The sequence below is a fragment of the Neovison vison genome, chromosome 3 (assembly GCF_020171115.1).
Source record: "Neovison vison isolate M4711 chromosome 3, ASM_NN_V1, whole genome shotgun sequence".
Taxonomy (NCBI): Eukaryota; Metazoa; Chordata; class Mammalia; order Carnivora; family Mustelidae; genus Neogale; species Neogale vison.
The window spans coordinates 89,025,150-89,048,279 of record NC_058093.1 but is presented as its reverse complement, the minus strand read 5'-3'; the positions used below and the strand labels follow the sequence as shown (position 1 = coordinate 89,048,279).

At 34.9% G+C, this 23,130-nt stretch overlaps 1 protein-coding gene and 1 non-coding gene across 2 annotated transcripts in view; one reads left to right on the top strand and one right to left on the bottom strand.

The window, feature by feature from the left end:
• LRP1B (LDL receptor related protein 1B) overlaps nucleotides 1-23,130 on the bottom strand; it is a 1,985,448-nt gene that overhangs the window by 1,935,578 nt on the left and 26,740 nt on the right. The gene's annotated exons all lie outside the window — the stretch shown is intronic.
• LOC122903912 lies at nucleotides 18,564-18,669 on the top strand. The gene has a single exon (XR_006384113.1). It is a non-coding gene; the product is annotated as a small nucleolar RNA U13 (small nucleolar RNA).

Sequence of the window (23,130 nt, the reverse complement as noted above, 5' to 3'; positions counted from 1 at the left end):
GAATCACTTTCTTTGTCTTATGCTACATATTCATATATGTATCTTTTCTAGGACATCTTATTATTTCATGCTAATAAAGGCACCTAGTAGAGAGATCCATCTTTGTGTGTTTGTGAAAGCTTACCCACATGCACTATGGCTGTAGGTGAGCCTATTGCAATGCCCTAATTAATTTGTCTTCTATTACTATTTAACTCATACGTTCAATATCTCAAATTGTATTTAAGTAGAGCCTGACCATGTAAATAGAGCACTATGTATTTGTTAAGGGTAAATTATGATTGGACAGTTATCCAGGACGGGCCTGAAGCCACAAGACTACACTACCCTCCTTTGGACCTTTGGTCATGTGTGTCCAGAAGCCACTAGTTGATCAACTCTATTCTGCCAGTCCCTACTCAGTGGCTATGCTATTAGTTACCCTTTAACCTTTAACAGGTGATCTGGATGCTAAGGAAATTAAAAGCTGCATCAAAACAGGATCCCTTATGTAACTAATAAAGCCCTTAGTGTATTCAGAAGTATCTCAGCAAGAGCCAGAATGTGTCATTTTTGAAGGGTGAAAATGTGATGCTATTATTCAACCTTTTTGCATAACATATCTCAAAAAGAGATGTAGTCCTTAGAAACAGATGCTCTTAGGGTCCTTAGAAATGGATCTTGAAAGAAATTGAAGAAGACACAAAAAGATGGAAGACCATTCCATGCTCTTGGATCGGAAGAATAAACATCGTTAAAATGTCTATACTGCCTAGAGCAATCTATACTTTTAATGCCATTCCGATCAAAATTCCACCGGCATTCTTCAAAGAGCTGGAGCAAATAATCCAAAAATTTGTATGGAATCAGAAGAGACCCCGAATCGCTAAGGAAACGTTGAAAAACAAAAATAAAGCTGGCGGCATCACCTTACCTGATTTCAAGCTTTATTACAAAGCTGTGATCACCAAGACAGCATGGTACTGGCATAAAAACAGACACATAGACCAGTGGAACAGAGTAGAGAGCCCTGATATGGACCCTCAACTCTATGGTCAATTAATCTTCGACAAAACAGGAAAAAATATACAGTGGAAAAAAGACAGTCTCTTCAATAAATGGTGCTGGGAAAGCTGGACAGCTATATGTAGAAGAATGAAACTCGACCATTCTCTTACACCGTACACAAAGATCAACTCAAAATGGATAAAAGACCTCAACGTGAGACAGGAATCTATCAGAATCTTAGAGGAGAACATAGGCAGTAATCTCTTCGATATCAGCCACAGCAACTTCTTTCAAGATACGTCTCCAAAGGCAAAGGAAACAAAAGCGAAAATAGACTTCTGGGACTTCATCAAAATCAAAAGCTTCTGCACAGCAAAGGAAACAGTCAAAAAAACAAAGAGGCAACCCACGGAATGGGAGAAGATATTTGCAAATGACAGTACAGACAAAAGGTTGATATCCAGGATCTATAATGAACTCCTCAAACTCAACCCACACGAAACAGACAAACACATCAAAAAATGGGCAGAAGATATGAACAGACACTTCTCCTATCAAGACATACAAATGGCTATCAGACACATGAAAAAATGCTCATCATCATTAGCCCTCAGGGAGATTCAAATTAAAACCACATTGAGATATCACCTTACACCAGTTAGAATGGCCAAAATTAACAAAACAGGAAACAACATGTGTTGGAGAGGATGTGGAGAAAGGGGAACCCTCTTACACTGTTGGTGGGAATGCAAGTTGGTGCAGCCTCTTTGGAGAACAGTGTGGAGATTCCTCAAGAAATTAAAAATAGAGCTTCCCTATGACCCTGCAATTGCACTCCTGGGTATTTACCCCAAAGATACAGATGTCGTGAAAAGAAGGGCCATCTGTACCCCAATGTTTATAGCAGCAATGGCCACAGTCGCCAAACTGTGGAAAGAACCAAGATGCCCTTCAACGGATGAATGGATAAGGAAGATGTGGTCCATATACACTATGGAGTATTATGCCTCCATCAGAAAGGACGAATATCCAACTTTTGTAGCAACATGGACGGGACTGGAAGAGATTATGCTGAGTGAAATCAGTCAAGCAGAGAGAGTCAATTATCATATGGTTTCACTCATTTGGGGAGCATAACCAATAGCATGGAGGACAAGGGGCGTTAGAGAGTAGTAGGGAATTTGGGTAAATTGGAAGGGGAGGTGAACCATGAGAGACTATGGACTCTGAAAAACAGTCTGAGGGGTCTGAAGTGGCGGGGGGGGGTGGGAGGTTGGGGTACCAGGTGGTGGGTATTATAGAGGGCACAGCTTGCATGGAGCACTGGGTGTGGTGAAAAAATAATGAATACTGTTTTTCTGAAAATAAATAAATTGGGGGAAAAAAAAAAAAAAAAAAAAAAAAAAAAAGAAATGGATCTTCCAGTGACACTTTCCCCTTGTTTGTGGTGTTATACAGAAAATATCAGGGGAGGACATTTTTACAAAAATACTGTGTCTTCAGATAGGGTTGCCAGACTTAGTAAATAAAAATACACGAGTCTAGGCTAAATTTGAACTTTAGATAAACAACAAATACTTATCTGAAATTCAAATTTGACTGGTATCTTGTGTTTTATCTGTCAATCCTACATTCTAGGTAGTGTAGACAGATTGCATACAAGCTCATATTTATGCAGCAAAGTTGTTGTTGTTGTTTTAAGATTTAAACATTTATTTATTTATGCATTTATTTTAGAGACAGAGAGTGTGTCGGGGCAGGGGTGGCAGAGGGATAGGGAGAGAGAATCCTCAAGCAAACTCCCTGCTGAGCACAGAGCCCAGTGCAGGGCTCTATCCCAGAACCCGGAGATCATGACCTCAGCTGGAAACCAAGAGTAGGATGCTTAACCGACTGAGTCACCCAGGTGTCCCATACTTATGTAACAAAGTTAATCTCACCGTGATCAAGAAAGAAATTTCCTTTCACTCCGCCCCCCCTTTTTTTGCCTTTGTAAAATATTTTTCCCATCCCTTCTGTTCCCCTTTTGCACAATCTGATTAATTACTCTTCTGTGATTTCCCACATTCCAAGTGTTAACCTCTCATTAGCTTGGTTGAACTCAAAGCTGATTCTTTTGTTGTGTAACAAGAGCTATCTTGTTTCAAAAAGGGTGTCAAGAATGAGTAGCATGGAGCCCTCTAGCTTTCTGTTTTAGGTTTCTACTTCCAGAATGTTTATTCAATGGTGGGTATAGGAGTTTATGATAATTGGCACATTATCTCAGATAACATTTCTTATGGACTTAGGTGGGGAAAAAGAAATGGCAGGTTAGGATGGAGACGACAAGTTAAATAACCTTCCTTTTATGTTGTTTTCAATAAACTACCCATTACTTGATCTGAGCTTCATATATACCTAGGATTCTGCAGGCTTGACTAGTCTTACCTGGTAGTAATTTTAAGAGAGTATATGTGCTATGGTGAGTGCTATGAAGTAGGTAAAGCTGGCAGTTCACAGACCTGTACCCCTGGGGCTAATAATACATTATATGTTAATTTTAAAAAGTTAAAAAAAAATAGGGGCACCTGGGTGACTCAGTGGGTTGAGACTCTGCCTTTGGCTCAGGTCATGATCTCAGGGTCCTGGGATCAAGCCCTGCATTGGGCTCTTGCCTCAGTGGAGAGCCTGCTTCCCCCTCTCGCTCTCTGCCTGCCTCTCTGCCTGCTTGTGATTTCTGTCAAATAAATAAATAAAATCTTTTAAAAATTAAAAAAAAAATTTAAGAATATATTTTAGAAAAAGGGAGACTCTAGGGGTGCCTGGGTGGCTCAGTACGTTAAGCACCCAACTCGTGATTTCAGCTCAGGTCATGATCTCAGATTCTTGAGATCAAGCCCTACCTCAGGGTCCATGGTCAGGAGGAGTCAGTTCAAGATTCTCTCTCTCTTTCTCTCCCTCTGCCCCTCCCCTGATCATGCTTTCCCTCTCTCAAATAAATAAATAAATCTTTTAAGAAAGAGAGAGAATGTAAATTCAATGTTTAGGATTATTTACATGAATTACAACAAAAGGGCAAGCTATTTCAGTAGATCTCCAAAGAGGAATTATAAGAACAAAACTCTGGGAATATTTTTCCCCTCTAAGTCTCTGCCACTTATTAGCATGTAAACATATTCCAGCAATCATTTTCATTTCATTACTAAAATATCACACCTTTTCAGCAAATTAAGAATAATACCATGTAATTCTTTTCTGCCTAACAAAGACAAGGAACCACAGAGAAAGATAAAGTGTCTACCAAGCTAGATCTTTTGTAAATACCACTGTACTGAATATAGCCGCTTTTCTTAAGCCTAAGAACAGATAATTCTGTTTCAGGCAAGAGATAAGCTCAATTAGCACACAGATAGCAAGCTGTACTTTATAGGAACACTATCTCTTCCTGCCTGAAATGACCTTTTACAAACTAGTTTCAAAATTAAGTACTCAGATATTAATTTATTTTTCTCTCATTCTGTCTGAAGAATATGTATGGGTATAAAATATGTTCATATACACAAAAATCAAATTGTGCAGAACATGCAAATTAGTAAGTAATTTTTCATATATCAAAAGTAATTCACTAAAGGATTTTTTATAGCTTTCCTTACAGTTCTGACACTCTCAGTGCCTTAAAATTTTAATTTAAGGCTATATATGTGTTTTTTTTTAATTTTAAGATTTTAATTTAATTTAATTTTTAATTTAAGGATATGTGTGTGTGTATCTCCACTGAAAAATAACTGTTCCATAGAACAAAATTCATCCATGCCCATTTTCAAAATTCTCCATCAAGGATATCAGTTAATACTGCCTAATACTTAAAAGTTAAGGATAGGATACCTACATAAGCTATGATTCACAAAAAACATAATTGGGCTAAATATCTATTTCTGTCTCAGCAATCAGTTCTAAATAAATATTCCCAACTGCATTTAGTGTATATAAAGTATTAGCTGATTTCAGTATATTGTCTAACTTGTGATGAGTGTTGCATTGTAAATGGTATATGAGGAATTAGAATAACTAAAATAGGAAATATAAGCCATAGATGTGAGTGAAAACTCTACTTGTTGAGGTGTAGTAAAGTATAATTCAGTAACATCCTCTGATGCTTAGATTTAGGTAGTACTTCAGCCTTAGTTCTTTTAATATTCTTTCAAATCAGGACTCCCTCTAACCCCATAAAAACATTAGTCACAGATGATCAAACAGTCTGTCAATATTTTATTACTATTTTTAAAACATCAATTTTTAATGAAATAGTCCAATTAGCATATCTCTTTAATGATTATTTGACTTATACAGATAAATGTATTGTTATAGTCAAGAAATGCTGAGTGCCTTCTATGTTGCAGACACTTTTGTAGGTACTAGGAATACATTAGCGAACATAAAAGACAAAATCCTCAAAGCATGGAGCTTACATTCTTTTAAAAGAGAAGACTGTGCCAAGAAGATAAAAGCATTAGTCATACAATTAATATTACATTAATTTTTAGTTCATTCTGCAATTATTTATTGAGGATCTACAATATCCTTTGATAAACACTGTGAAACACATAGGAAATCATAGAATATGGCTTCCCTAATGGTATTTGTATATTCACGTGTAAGACAGATATAACTATAAAACAGAAGGAATTGTGAAGTGTATAGATTCAAAATGTCTTACAACTGAAAAGAAACAAAAATTATAAAAATGTAAAAGGACTGAGAAGAGCTTTGCGAAAATATTTGCAGCTTTAATGAATTTTGAAGGGTTGGTATGTGAAGAAAGGGGATTCTATGCTTTGATGCTTCAGGAACAGAATGAGTACAAACAGGTCAGGTCTTATATTTTAAATACTTTGGAGAGAAGGAGGGAACTATAGGATAGGAGCAAGGACATGGACAAATAGGGTCTGAGAAAGGGAAAAGAATAGTGAGTTGAGGGGAGATTATAATGTACCTCAAGTGCAATAGAAGTTTGATTGTCACTCTATAGGCAGCAGGGAACCAATAATTACCCTGGAGGAATGTGACATATGAATCTGATTTAAAAAAAAAATTTAAGTTTAACAGGCCTAATAAAAGAAGCAAAGTTTAAGCCTGTTCCAGAGAATATATTTGTGAGAATACCATGTTTGAGAATATAATTTTAAGGCAGTTATCAAATTAATTATCAGTATTATACATTAAGGTTCATATTTATCTAATAAAGTGGTCCTCCCTTATCCACAGAAGACATGTTCCAAGACCCCCAGTGGACACCTGAAATTGTAGATGATACTGAACCCTATATATACAATGCTTTTCCCTATGCCTACATACCTCTGAAAAAGTCTACTTTATAAATCAGGCACAGTAAAAGATTAACAACAATAACTGATAATAAAAAATAACAATTATACTATAATAGAAGTTATGTGAATGTGGTCTCTCTCAAAATATCTTCCTGTATTATACTGATGATGGGAGATGATAAAATGCCTGTGAGATAAGATGAAGTGAGTGAATGATGTAGGCGCCATGACATAGCATAAGCTACTACTGACCTTCCAATCACAAGTCAGGAGGAGGATTGTCTGCTGCAGGACCTTGGTTGGCCACAGATAACTGAAACTCTTGAAAGCTTAACCATGGATAAAAGGGGATTACCACTCTCCTATTTTCAGAAAAGAGGATTTGGTTTCATGGTTTGGTTTTTGGTGTGGTGTTTGTCTTCTGCTTTTTTGGTCTTGTTCTTTTTTTTTTCTCCTCTTTCATAGTCAGACATTCTTTTCGTCATGTATCACACAACTGGCTTCATCATATATCCAAAATGTTTATCTGTGAGTTTCTATCACAAAAAAATCAAGGTGCTAGATGTATTTTTCCATCTATATGGATAAGGAGAAAATATGTAAAGATGAAAAACTTCTCTTTTTGTATTATATTAAAAATAGGAGCATCTGGGTGCCTCAGTCGGTTAAGCATCTGACTCTTGATTTTGGCTCAGGTCATGATCTCACGGTGGTGAGAACGAGCCCTGTATCATGTTCCATGCTGAGCTGGGAGCCTGCTTAAGATTCTCTCTCTCCCTCTACCCCATCCTCCACTTGTGCACACTCGCTTGCTCTCTCTGAAAATAAGTAAATAAATAAAATAAAGTAAAGCATAATTTCATTTATCACTGATTCAAAAAAATTGATCTTTGTCAGAAACAAGGCAAAGTTGAAAATTGTATTTATAAATGCTTTTTATATAAATTGTATTTATAAATGCATTTTTTTAATTTACAAATAACAACTATACACATAGTTCTAAGCCTTGGTTTCCTAACTTGTAAATGGTAATGATAACAGCTCAGTTTCAAGTTATGAGGATCAGATACCCTTTACCTGTGTTATCTCTAATCCCCAAAACAGCCTTGTAATTGAGCTGTGATCACCACCATTTTAAAAGTTGACAAAATAGGCTCAGATTTGTGTCTAAGAACAAAGTCTTTTCCAACTCAAACACTATACTCTCTCCTCTCTATCCTGCCAAACATACCAGCACTGTGAGCCCAGAGATGAAAATAATTATATATAGGAAAGATAAGGAGAATCTGATATTTTAAAAAATACTCAAGATTTTATTTTATAAAGAAAGGTATTCAACACTGGAAACCAAAATACTCCAAATAATCTCCCACCAATTATTTCTACACTTTGAACCAAGTGTGTGAATTATTTATATGAATCATATGGAACTATAAAACCAGAATATGCAAGTTGACTTAATGAAAAATGAACTAGAATACAAAGTACTATCCACTTGGTATTCTTGTTCCTAACTTATTCTTAGCCTCTAGGGGAATTTCATCATATAAAAATTTCACCTTTCAAGACTTTAAGTGGATGTATGGTTTCTAGGCGATTACTACAGTTCATTTATGTGAAAATGTATTAATATTAGAAGCTAGAGAAATATCTAGATATATGTTAACTAATATAAAATACCTTATTTAATTTAAAAACAATTTTAGTTTTACTCCAACAAGTTCCCTTAAAGAAAAGATATAATTACAGTAACTTCCTAGATAAGGCTAAAAATTCTATATGGATTTCCTTGAAAATTTCTCATTGGTTATGTTTTATTTTTGATTAACCAGTAAGTAAGTGAAATCTGCCTTCACTACCTAAATTATCTTCTCTAATTACCTGTTCTGTAAGCAAAAAATTAAGTAAGAAGACTGTTCATTTTTAAAATGAAGTATAAATGTCATTTCATATTTATTTAACACTTCTATTTTCAGAGGCAAGCTCATTTTTTAGACATTGGCAAAAGTATTTATATGTTAAATGGAAGTGTTTAAGGAACACTGTGAAGTTGGAAAACACACTGTCACCATTTTGCAATGTGATCAATCTGGATCCTGTTCTCTACACGTCTCATAATAAAGAGTAAGGTCAGTTTTATTTGATTTGGATTTTGGAAGGTAAGTAAAAACTGAAAATTATACTTTTTAAAAGTATAGATAAGTCCTCTGAAAATAAAGTCCTGAAGAAAAAGGCACCCAAACTTTCCTTTAAAACCTCTTAGGTTTATGAGAAGAGCATTTGGACTCGCATCTAAAGATCTGAATTCAGGACTCAGTTCTGTAATTTAGCTATGAGAAAGTGGTTTTCTATCTCTACAGGAAAGATACCAGGCATTAACCAACTCACTGTCCCTACCCCATGCCACCAATGCCCACCTTTGATACCTTTTATTTCAAATTAAAACTCCATCTTTATTTAGGAAGAAAATACATTCAGTCCAAAAGGATACATTGCAATTGGTCTAAGCAAGTTATGACTAGTACATACCCCCTTTCCAGAAACTCTCTTCCTAGCCTCTCTCACAGCTAGGAATGAGCATGTGACCTAATTCTAACCAATGAAATGTTAGAAGACTTTTGGAGAGATTCTAGAAAAATGTGCCTTCCGTGATAAATGACAGAGCTACTCTGAGAAATTCCCTTCTGCTATCCTTTCTTCTTCCTTCCTCCTTTCCTCCAGCAGGTAAAAAGCAGGGAAATGAAAGTCAATACTGAGGATGGAAAGGAAACGGAATAAAAAGAATGTGGGTCATCAATGAGCTCCAGTACCATCTCTAGATTGATCCTCCAGGTGTCTTGTTTCATGTGTAATTTAATGTCATCTGCATATAGCATTGTGAGTAAAATTTTCTGTTTTGTGCAGCTGATCTTTGGCTCCCTTATCTTTTGAGAAAGTGCCTAATATATTGGTTGTTACTTAATAAATTCTTAGTAATTATTTACAAATAAATACTTGCTGGCTGGTAATTAAATCTGAATATTGAGAAAAAGTGCTAACTTCTATAGATTCAGACTTTCATTTTTTTTTTTTACATTTTAGTATTCTCATATAAATTATACATAGTATCTATTTGCTTACCCTGATATTTCACCATACATACATAGGTACTTTTCTCAATATTGTCCTTAAGGTTCATAACCTTGTGAGAAGGTACCTTATAAAAATTACTTTTAGAAAATAATGTAAAATAATTAACAGTGAAGCCCAATGACCTTCAGGTAAGGAAGCATAAACAATCATGAAGTGGATTAAAAAATGCAGTCTGACTCCTTTGAGAATTTGTGTAAATTTATAAATTCCTGTATCTTTTCTGCATAGGATTTTTATAAATTCTATAGCTTTCAAAGGTATAAACATAAAAGGTCGGTGAAAAAACACTATATATGCATAGTTATGGGTATATGAGATGGTAAATATAATTAAGTTTTCCAACAACTATTAACAAACAAGTATTAACAGCATTTTTTTAAAAGATTTATTTATTTGAGAGTGAGAGAACCAGGGAGGAGTGGAGGGAGGGGCAGAATATCAAGCAGACTTCCTGCTGAGTGCAGACCTCTATATAGGGCTCCATCCCCGTACCCTGAGATCATGTCCTGAGCCAAAATCAAAAGTCAGTCACTTAACCGACTGGGCCACCCAGGTGCCCCAATAGCAATTTCTAATCTGAATAAGTGTTCAGTTTTTCATCTGAATTTCCAGACATACAATATTTTCCTACTAAAACTGCCATGATAATTTCTCTACATTTATTTTGAAAACATATATAGGAAAACACAGTTATAAACTATCTATGCTCTAATATTAAAAGCACATAAAAGTTCAGAGGCCATTTACATGGACCATGTGTGCATTACCATCTGCAAAATGTACCGCACTTTTCTCACCATCTCTAAATACTCTGTCTTACATTTTCATATTCCTTCAGTCATAAGTCAATTTTTTTTCCTCATCCAAATCAGAACGTCTCTGAAAGCCCTGTTCATTTTGATACCATGTCTACATTCCTTCTGAAGTAACTAAAACTCATTACTGATAATTATAATGCAAATATTATATTTTCTAGTAGACCATGAGTTCCATGAAAACAAGGGTGATTTCACTTTCTCTTTCTTTCCACAGTCCCTAATCAGCTATTTATTAAGTTCCTTGAGAGCAGAATCACTTTATTGACCCCAAAATGTATGAAAAATATCTTATGTAGGCCATTACATAAAATCATCCTTCATCCCACTTTAGTGTAACAAAAAACAAACAAAAAAAAAAAGAATGGGTAGTTAGTACACATCATTCCCTTTTTAAGAGCAAGAAGCTCTTGAAAAAGCCGAGAGGGGCACCTGGGTGGCTCAGTGGCTTTAGCCTCTGCCTTCAGCTCAGGTCCTGATCTCAGGGTCTCGGGATTGAGCCCCACATCGGGCTCTCTGCTCAGCAGGGAGCCTGTCTCCCCCTCTCTCTCTGCCTGCCTCTCTGCCTACTTGTGATCTCTCTGTCAAATAAATAAATAAAATCTTAAAAAAAAAAAGGGTAAGAAGAGGCCAAGAAAATAAATCTAACAGGTAAAACAAAATATAGTGTTGAAAATCTGTTCCTCTTTCCACTGTCCATATTTACATGGTCATTGAATGTATGAACCACAGAACTAGAAAAGCCAGAAAGGCAAGAGAGTGGACATGAAAGGACCTACTGGGGTGAACAGAGCACATACCCAGGAAGGTGTGTGTTTTGTGATGCATGCTGGCAGTGCAGGGGTGTTTGGAAAACTAAACCTGTATTTTGGCCAGATGAAAGAACATGTTAGGAGAATTCATCACAAGAAAGGTGGGAGAGGGTCACCTGGGTGGCTCAGTGGGTTAAGTCTCTTCCTTTGGCTCAGGTCATGATCTCAGGGTCCTGGAATTGAGCCCCGCATCGGGGTTTCTGCTCAGCAGGGAACCTGCTTCCCCCCCACTCTCTGCCTGCCTCTCTGCTACTTGTGATCTCTCTGTCTGTCAAATAAATAAATACAATCTTAAAAAATATATAAGAAAGAAAGGTGGGAGGGTTACAGAGCAGATACCATACAAGTGATTAATTTCTACAATGGGAGCAGGAAGAATTTGAAAGTGACTCTCAAGAAGATATGGTGCAGGTTAGGCAACTATTATTAATTCTTCGAGAGATAGGCAATGATTTAAACTCCTTTTCCATAACTTTTGGCTATTGCACTGATATTTCCTTGATTATGACTTTGTGTGTGAAATTGGCTTCAGTGTTCCATCCACCTTTGTTTGGGACCTACAAAGATAAACTAAAGTTTAAGGTGGTCACAGACTATGCAAGATTGACATTATAAGGGACCACATGACCTTATGTTGTAAAATCCTTAAATATTGAATTGTACTTTCAGTTAGCAAAAAGAATCATCAGTCCAAGTAGGCATAGAAAGTAGATTCAAAACATTTCATTCAACATGCTTATTTTAGACTATAGCATTACTAGTTAATATTATATTATTTATTAGTTTAAAATAAAATGACAAAAACACACTATAATTTAAGGTGAGTAAGTTGCCTTCCCATACTAAAATTTTGGGATTCTATAAGTATTTAAAGGGATACTTGAAAAACAGGAGAAAATAATTCAGGAAGGAATTTAATAAAGATTTCATTGGATGCTGTGTTTCTTCTACCTTAAATATACCTATATGCTGCTACACTGCAGTGAATATTTGTAGCATTTATGTGAATTGAACCAATTAGCCAAACTTTAGGTACTATGGTTAGGTAACCAGTGTGTTAATTTCAAACTGTAAAATGTTGATGAAAATGGTAAGAGTCTTCTGTTCAGAGAGAACAACAGAAAAATGGATGCAATATGCATATATAAAAAGTATTTTTTAAAATCAGCAGATGGACCCCTATATTTTAGAACCTACTCACAATGGGATGTGTATATGTTTTTAGCAAGACATGGAGCAATGCACAAGAGTGTAAGTTACCAAATGTATATTCTGCTACAGCATCCTTTTTAGCACCTCGCTGTTAAAAAAAAAAAAAACCCTTAATAAGAACCTGTGATGTACCATTACTGTAGGGTAAATTGATTCCAAGGGACTCAGTAGTTCAATAGACTCCATAGTTTATAGTTCCCTAATATTCATTAAGTACTTAAAATATCTGGTATACTTTATAAAACCACCACTTAGCTATAGCATGTGTATGTGTGCATTCTTTAATTAAAATTTTTGTTTCATTATATTTGAGAACAAAGCAACAACTAAGGTGACCATACAAATGAGTTAGACGAAACCAATGACTTAAACATTCTATAAGTTCTCATAGGGGTATTACAGGTTTTAGTTAATTACAAGCTCCAGGCATTAAACCATACTCCAGTATCTTTTATGTTTATTCAGTTTCCAAATTAACCCTTCCTAAAATCAGAAAATATCTCCTTCAATGTATATTTTTTCTTTGAATTGGAAAGGAGCTTAGTAAATGCGAACATTTAGTATTTAATATATGTAATGTTACATCTTCCGTATTGTATATCTGATCATTTTTACAAGCAGATTAGAAAATAGATGTTTGTTGTTAAACTGTTTCGTGTAGCCTCTCTGGATTAGAACCCAACCCGAAGAAACAGGAAGACATTACCATGTCAAGATTACTTGGGATCTAATATGAAATTATTTTGTAGTTCCATTTAGTGCTTGTAAAATAGTCCTATATATCAACAACTGAGAAAACCAAGATGGCATTAACTGGAATTCATTGTCGGTGCCAGATCTTAGTCTACTTAACTATCCATTCTGTGCTAGGCTTATTTTTTTTTAAGATTGTATTTTATTTATCTGAGAGAAAAAGGAAGAGAGTGATAGAGAAAGCAGAAGGAGAGGAAGAAGCAGACTCCCCACTGAGCAAGAAGTCCCAGGACCCTGGGATCATAACCTAAGTCTAAGGCAGATGCATAACCAACTAAGCCAACCCAGTGCCCCTAGAATTATTTTTTATAAACCCAAAGAAGTAACACTTGTATTACACTCACATTCCCTTTTGGAAAAGCTGACAGAACTCTATGGATTTGTTTTACCTAGTTCTAACCACATTGTCCCCATGAGAAGGCAGGGACATTATTGATAATATTCTATGCAAAAGCTATTATGGGAGAAGCTTAACAATTTGATGGGATAGCAATGGACTAATCAAACAACACAACCTTGCTCTCTATCACACTAGAACTAGATACCACAGAATGTTTACCCAGGAAATAATCTCACTAAGAATTCTAAGTAAGGCATAGGGAAAAGTAGACCATCCTGAGATATAACCTGACAAGCAAAGCAATCATTTCCATGATTCACATGATCCCCAAATAATGTATACTCTACAAAGGTCCTTTTGTACCAATTCTGATCTTCTAATGTGATATTAACTATGTCTGAAACCATTTACCATATGTTATAATCCATCTGTTCCAATAAATGAACCATCAGCCTCATACTGTGATCGGGGGGAAATGTCCCTGACCACAGAATTCAGTCCCTGATTCCTGGCTATGAAAGTAAATGTTTCTATTAACTCATTTACTCTTAAAATGCAACAGTTCTATGTTACTATTCCATAGAACCCTTACGAAGTCACATATGACAGCAGATGTAAACTCTTTTTAAAAAATATGGTAGAGTGACTATGCAATTATTGATCATTATAATTTTTTATGTGCATGTTTAGACAGACCACTAGACTAACTCAGTCCACAGTCTGCTGAGATTATCTCTGCAAAAAAATCTGTTTTCCCAAGAATCCTGTGGTATCTATTTTGCCTAGTACAAAACTAGAACTTCTCACACTAGCAGTTCTTCTACTAGAATATAACACTTTGAGAGAAGGGATGGTATCTTATTTGTAGTGTCAAACAGGACCTATTTTATTAGAAAACTTTCAAACATACCTGTTTGAAAAAAATAATGAGTGTAAACTTCAAGTTCTTCACTCTCTTTAAAGTGATGTGGCTCCATGATGTTTCATTCAAATGTTTTTGACCCATTTTAAAAATGAGCATTTTTTAGTTGATTACTATTTATAAAGAAATAATCACATTTTATTCTGCAATGTGCCCCATGTACAAAAAGGAAAGCAACAGATTAATTTCACATAATATTTGGATTAAGCAATTAACATTTTAAAGTTAGGTTACTGATTTGAGAAATTATTTGGAAAATCATATTTGATACTTTTCAACTTTAAAGTTGCTGAATGTAGAGCTAAACAGATCTCTACATTTCAAAATTTAAGTAAGCTAGTATGTATTTTGAAGGACATCAAAATGATTTAACATCAGCATGCACAGGGCTATCTATTGAAAAAATATGCCACAAAAAGAAAGTACATTTTTAAACCATATAATTGCCATTAAATTAAGAAGTTAGTTGTTTGAAGTTGGCTGTGTAATTCTTTATGAAGATTCTATATTACCATTTTGAAGCACTCAAATATGGCATTCAGGATAAAGAAGACATCGTGTGCAAATGTAAATAATGAAACAACAACAGATTGAGTTTTTGTACTTCTTGTTCTCTTTACAATTTTGTCATGAGAACAAATCTCTTGGTGTCAATTTTTCTTCTTACAAGTCCCTGAAAATGAAGCATCAAAGTCTAATAATTTTCCCCATCTAAATTATTTACTTTTTAATGTTCTGGAAGAACAAGAATAAGTCATAAAAAAAATCTTACTCTCTTGCATGGTCCTCTAACAAGATCAGCAAATCAAGAGTACATAGATTTAAAAAAAGAAAAAAAATGTACATAGATATTCTCCTACTCATATTCCTCTGCCTCAGCACATTAACTCTAACCTGACAAAGATAAAGGAAGAAGGAAATTTGCTTGGGATCAGAAGTCGAAAAAGTGCTTTCGATAGATATTTTCAGTAGTTTCAAGGACATCATCAAGAATGCCTCATATATTTAGACCTCACTGAATCTTAAATCTCTGATGTTCTGTAATAGAACAATCGGATTCGTAAACATTAAGGAAAATGTTTACAATAGTTCAAAGTGCACAGATGAATTTTAAAGAATATATCTGAATCATCAAAACTATTCCACAGTGTTAATAATTAATTAGAAGTAGATATTACAGGAAACTGGCCTATTTGAGGATTCTTAAAATGGTTGTTTAATTTCTTTTCAGCTTAGAGAACATATTTTATTCTTTTCTTTTTTTTTTTTTTAAAGATTTTATTTATTTATTTATTTGACAGACAGAGATCACAAGTAGGCAGAGAGGCAGGCAGAGAGGAGGAAGCAGGCTCCCCGCAGAGCAGAGAGCCCGACGTGGGGCTCGATCCCAGGACCCTGAGATCATGACCTGAGCCGAAGGCAGCGGCTTAACCCACTGAGCCACCCAGGCGCCCTCAAATGTGTTTTCATTTTAAGTTTTTAAGACTCCTTTGTAACATTAAATACAGAACAAACAAAATCTGAACTTTGTAGTCTAAAGTCTAAATTGTCTTTAACAGGGGCAAAGTTAGTAAAATAGATAAAATTGCTCTTTTTGTTATTATCTCTCATAGAAGTAGAGCTATAATAAATAGACGAATAACATATTGAGAGAAATTATAGAGTCAATCTTAAAGTTAAGTCAATCTTAATTTACTTGGGGCCTCATATTATTCTGGGCAATCTAAATGGACTAACTCATGGCTAAATGAGGAAACAAAAAAGAAATGCACTCTAAACAGCACCACCGATAATTTTCAAAAGAGATATAATTCCAAAAGTTGGAATTCACTTTTGTTAATTCAAGTGGATGTTCCTTAATTAGAACTCACTTCTCTCCTCTAAACATAGTGTTGACTCTTGCCATGATGGGTGATTAATAAATGAACAGGAACTAGCTCCTAGGCAATAACTTAGTGGATTTCTGCTTGGAAACATTATTCATATAGAATAAAAATGAGAAAAACACAAGTTGATATCCAGTACATATGTATAGTCAACTGTAATCTTCTGTCACATGCCATGATACATAATGTTGGAAAACTCACTATTCATCAGTAATGCATATGCAAAACCAGATTCAACACAGTTACTTGATCTTGTTGAGATATTCTAATCCATATCTTCCTTTGATGCCCATTACTCCAATGGGCTTTACCTTTAAAGGTAATGGGCAACAGTAGTTTAAAATAGTGACTACAGGGCAGTACATTCTATAAAGCAAACAACCCATTTTATTCTAAAGCCTGTATTTAACATTAGAGGCAAATCATATGATTATAATAGTAACATGATTTGGAGGATAAAATATTTTCTGCTTAAATCTCAAACAGAAATTTAATAGTTAATTGATAGTTTAAAGACAGGCAATCTATCATTTCTATACTTCCTTAGCAAGCTTATTTATTTCACGTGCATGAAACATTACCCGTGCTATTTTAAGTATTAGCAATCCCAAATCAAACTGATATTCACTGGGATTTTCTGACACTGGATTTCTTTTTTTTTTTTTAAAGATTATTTATTTATTTGACAGACAGAGATCACAAGTAGGCAGAGAGGCAGGCAGAGAGAGGAGGAGGCAGGCTCCCTGCCGTGCAGAGAGCCCAATGCTGGCCGATCCCAGGACCCTGGGATCACCGTCCGAGTGGAAGGCAGAGGCCCCACCCCACCGAGCCACCCAGGCGCTCCTCGGACACTGGATTTCTATCAGTAAACTGCATTTGCCTGACCAAATTCTTCTCTTGTCCTTAGATCTCAAATGGCACCATTGTGCTTTTAAGCACCTTTCTTCGATTTTCAAAATAATTAGTTCTCCCAAGTGGTTTATTTCAGATGAAAGAATAATACACTATCGCCACAGAATTTGTTCTGTTTCTAAATGATTTAAAATTCTAAATTTGCCATAGCATTTAAGTTCCAATAGTAAAAGTGCGTCAATGATTGCAAAGTTTCTATGGCAACAACCTCATTATAACACCACTCCCGGGATAGTAACCTGGATTCTAAGTGTTAGAGAGAAGTCAGTTATCATGGAGCCTGGTGAACTAGAGAACTAATGCAGTCTATGTAAAAAAAAAAAGTTGCTGATTTTAATTTCACAAACAATGCATATGTGTACAATGTTATCATAATGATTACAACTGAAATTTTCTACATTTGTAAACATTATGTCTCCTTGATGAGACCACCGTAATTTTTTAGACTAAATTTAAGGACAATTTTTGTTACTTATCTAAAATTGGATCTACCTATGAAAACCTCAAAGGAAATTAAGGGCTTGTTGTTTAGAAATCATGACTTTGCCTTAAGATATCAGGCAACCTAGGCACCACACTGAAGTGCTTACAGAACACAGATGCTTTATGAAGGTACCACTGTTTCAGTCAAAAATATATTGGCATTGGCATTGCTCTGACAATTTGATCCTATGGAGAAAGACAATACCGACATCCAGAGTCCATTCCCAAAGTGAATACCAGCTTTTTAGAAACTAACATCTGCTGAGCCCCAGTGCTCCAGCTGCCACAAAAAAAAAAAACAGATTTTTCCAAAGTAAATCTGCCCCATTCATTACTTCCAGGAAGTAGGCATTCAGTGATTGAAATCTATTAATGCTTATTTGTGATTCATTTAAATCTATGATTTAGAAAGTTTAATTGACAGAAATAATGAATAACTACAATACATTTTGGAGACTGCATTGCATTTTAAAACAAGTGAAGATAATTGTAAGTGAAAAATGAAAGAAAACTGCATACTTCAGTAAATGAGCCATTAACCTCTCACCTTTTAAACCAGAAAAAAAATCTTGATGATAACAAGCAAGCTTCTTTAATGATTCTACAACATGATTATAAAATTAAACTGATAGTTTGAGATTGATTTTGGTTCTTCATAAGCTATTTCCAATTTAGCCTTCCTCTTATAAGGACTCATTGTCCCACCACCCACATATTTCTTCTTCGCTTTGAGGGCAGTGGGACTCAAGGAAGAAAGGAGAGAGAAAGGGAGGAAAGTAATTTCCAGGTGGCCCCTGGGTGGCTCAGTGGTTAAGTAGCAGACATTGGCTTTGGTCATGATCTCAGAGTCCTGGGATGGAGCCCAGACCATGGAGCCCCACAATGTGCTTCCTGCTCAGAGGAGAGTCTGCTTCTCACTCTCTCTCTGCGCCGCACCCCCCACTCTCTCTCTCTCAAATAAATATATAAAATCTTTAAAAAAATTTAAGAAGTAATTTCTAGGATCCTTTGTAATTCATAAGCATGATGATTGGGTGTTCACACCACCATTGTGTGACATGTGCCTCCCTCAAAACTGGTTAACGCCTCATCCCATTACCCATCTGATATGAACCTGGACAAAGAAATTTCCACAGGCAAATTTATTTTTAAATTAGTCTTATCTAACTGAACTATTAACCCCAAATGGTTGTGTTGTTTTTGTTTTGTTTTGTTTTGGTTTGGTTTGGTTTTGGCAGGGGCACACTTGGCTTGTGAACTTGGGACAGGAAGTGGGAATAGGTGAGTTAATGGGCTGCAGAGTTTGTATTTAAAGAAATAAAGGACAATGTAGTCTGATTCATTCTCAAACAGTGGTGATTGCTCTAGTGATGTGGACCACAGGCAAGCTAGACCTCCTTCGTAGTGTAGGTTGGCAGTTGGACCCTCTCAAATTGCACTTCATATTCATTCACTAAGGAACAGAAGTCATTCCTTTAGGAGAAGTCTATGTAACATCCAAGTTACATGAATGATTGGCATGATTTAGATTGAAATTGGCCACATTCGTATTTCATAAAATTGAAACACAAGACATGTTAGTGTGTCTCTCTGCATATATTATGCACATTTTGATATAAAGCATATGTTAGATGTAGCCTGCATATCTTATACATATTCAAATATAAAATCTGTTTTTTTAATATATATCAGTGTGTGTGTATGTTTGTGTGTGTGTATACATATATATGTATACACACTGATAAAATGGAATTGTGGATGATTCTTCAGTCCTAAAAACTCCAAATGAAGTTAGCTACCCATTAAGGTAGACATAAAGAGCAAGATTAATGTACTATTGGTAATATTAAGAAAACAATTTTTTAAAGAGTTCACTTACACCTTTGGATACAACCTACTACTTAAAATCTGTTTCAAAATTTGAAAATCAAAACCAAAATAACAGGTCAAATCTATCACTTCATTCACAAATCTGACCTCTATAAGGCTTCTGATTATGTAAAAAAAAAAAAAAAATCAAATCTACACTGTAGAAATCAAGATTTGAAAGCATTGAGTTTAAAGAAAATGCTGTAGGCTTTTAAGGCAATTCCAAAATAAGAATTCCCAAAATGTTTTGAGTACAAAAGCCATTATTAGAATAATTTTTAGCCTCCCATGGGGTTCTAGCTAGTATAGAAAGAAACACTTATATGTTTCTTTTACTTTTGAGATGTTTGTTAAAACTCTGATAATGCTCTATTGTCATAATACTTTATTTTATTAAATATTAATATGCTTTTGGTAGGAAGCTATATAATGGTGCTGTAATTTAAAAGACCAAGGCCTTAGAGATAGATTTGAGTCCTAGACTTTATGGAAATTTGACACTTACTGTTTGTTGGACTTTGTGTGAGTCTAAATTTCCTCCTGTATGAAGTAACAGCTAATATTTTTACGTGATTGATGTTTAGAATGATTTAAAGTATGTGGAAATGCGTTTGAAAGTCTATAGCGGTGTCTCAAGACAATAGCCATGTGTATGCTGCAGACATGGGATTTTGAACCATTTTGCACCCCAATCTCTTCCAATTTCCCCCAGTTGTCTAAGAATGGCATCAAAAAGAAAACATGAATCGTACTCCAGGATACTTCATTCTCATTAAACTTGAGTTTACTCCAGACAACATCACTTAACAAGATCTGGTAGCCATGCTATGAAACCAAAAATCAGGATGAGGTTCCTATCACCTTCTAGGTAGAAAGAATGCTATTGCTGATATAAAATATTTTGAAAGACTCCAAAATTAATCATATTGATTGCATACTTATAGTTACTTAAAGAAAATGCTGTTTTTTAAATTACCTACTGATAATAAAGTTTAAAAAGCAAATCTTTTTTAATGAAACTCATGCCACAAAATTGGACCATGAAAGACATGGAAAATAGAGTAAGATATTTTACATAAATAGAAAAAAGACCCCTTAAATTTATTTAAGTATTAAGTATTATTAAGTATTAATTTTTATTAATATACTTAATTTATATATTATATAAATATATATACTTAATTTAAGTATTAAGTATTATTAAGTATTAATTAAGTATAAAGGAAAAACTGATAATCATACCAAAATAAAAAATATTAGCAAACACTAAAATATGTACATTTTAAAAGCTAAAACTCTTACATTGAAATTTAATTAATGTGGAAATAAAAAGAACTAAGAATAATTTGGTAGTTAATCACTATTGTAATTCCTCCTTGAATTTCAGGGTTTATGTCTCCCTCGGTGTAAGTGTGTAAATATCATTTTTGCTTTGTCAGTCATGGGGAAAGGATACATATGATTCTCTGGTATGAAGTAGATTCTGTACTTTGGGGAGTTAAAAGTCTTGCTCCAAAATCTCAGAGTCTTAAAGATCTGTAGAGAGTCATGAGTTAATTAATGTATTTGGTATTTTAAACACCATATATTTTAATATTTGAATGACTTTACTAACAAATTATTCAAGTTGTAATTTTTAAGTCTTAATTTTCATGCAGATGAAAATAATTATGTAAATTATGCACATTAATTAAATTATGTAAATTAATTGGGGGAAATTATTTTCATAAAATTGTTTTGTTGCTATGTATAGCTTTAGTCCCTGGAAACCCAGAAAATCATGCTGTTAAATTAATGTATACACAAATGTATAAACTGTTCCCTAAATACAGACAGTACTATTTGTCTTTCTTTCCTATTAGTGCTAAACCTAGTATCATTATAGTCTTTCTTATAGTGATAGTTTCATTAATAAAGAAACCCAGCTCTGTGGTCTTTGTGTTCTTTGAATATGTAAAATAATGCACCTTGAGTTTAATGTGATTATTTGGTTTTGGCAGCCACCTAGGAAGCTAACTAAAGTCATTGGCAGTATACAAATTTTACAGTTAAAAAAATAATAATAATAGAAGAAGCCTTAGCTAAACAACTAATGAAGTTACAAGCATATTTTTTCTTTCACAAATGCCATTTAACATTCTAATCCTGCAAGAGATTGCCCAATGATTTTTTTATAAATACAGATACCTTGACTAGCACAATATTTTAAGCTGGAATATGTCACAAACACTAATGAACACAATATGCCAAATAAATGACATCTCCAACCTCATGCTAGTGGCTGATTCTTATATACCTGCTGTATATAAGGAAAGCCAAATTAAATATTGTGCCAATCCAGGATTCATTAGCAGGATCTGTCAGCTGTGTAAAAGCTTCCTCCCAAGTATCTGATCAGTACTCTGGAGCATACTTGTTGAGCTTCATTTACAAGATTGTCAGAAAACTAAATGTATTTTCACAGCACCTTCCAAATCTTTAATCAAGCAATGTCTAATGAAGCCAAAAGGCTATTTCTCAATTCTTCTCCACTTCCTCTTTCTCCCAGTAGGATATTTACAAAGATAGCAAAGAAGATGACACACACCTTAGTGGTAAGAGAAGAGATAGCTATAATCCACATATTACCAAATGAAAAGTTCAAGTGCCATTCTTCACTTCAAGGGGGACTTGAAAGAGGGATTTGTTTTATTATAGGGTCTACTAATGCCAACTCTAAATCCCCATCCTTTCACAGGAGAGTTTATAAAACCCCTCTTCCATTTATGAAAAGGAAACTCTCACAATACTGAGGCACAAAATGACATTTATTGACATTAAAAGCCTCATCAGTTATTTCTCAACAGTCTTTATTCCTCTTCCAGAGGGATTTATTGTAATGTTGGCATGAAGGAAACTGGCACTCTTTGATTTAGTAAAATCTGGCCTGAAATCAGTACTCCAAAAAGTACTTTAAAGCTAGGCATTTTCTTAATATTGGATTGAGTCCTATGGGTGGCTATATTGGTCAGAGATAAGTTTGATTTAACACAAGGTCATAAAGGTTTTTAAAAATGTTCTGCTTTACACTTAAATCATTAGCACTGCATTTGCACTGTTAGACAAATGTTAGACAGCAATGTATTCAAAGTCTGTGTCTTCTCAGCTCACCCAGGTTTCTTGGGTTTCATCTCAGGAAACAGTGGCTACATACCTTCTCAATCATTTTTATCAGCCTTATATTCAACCAGTCTTTTTTTTTTTTTTTTAAATCCATTTATTTGACAGAGAGAAAGCAGGAGAGCACAAGCAGGGGGAGAGGCAGACTGAGAGGGAGAATCAGGCTCTCTGGCCAGGCAAGGAGTCAGACCATGCAGAGCTTGATCCCGGGATCATGACCCAAGCCCAGCCAAAGGCAGATGCTTAACACTGTGCCCCATATCCAACCAGTCGTTAAACAAGCAAGCAATGAACAATTCATGGCTTCATTACTTAAACATCTGGAGAGCTCCATAGAGTTAGTGCCTACACCTAGGAGACGTTCTCAAATTGAGCTTTTTCAGGACCAGTTGGGAAAATAACTAGTTTTGTTTACTCATCTGTCTTAAACTTCCTACCACTTCCAGATGTCACAAGTGAATGATAGAAACAGAAATGTATTCCCTGCTCTCAGGAGCCCACAGTCTAAGAGAAAAGATATTAACAGTGGTTAACAATCACAA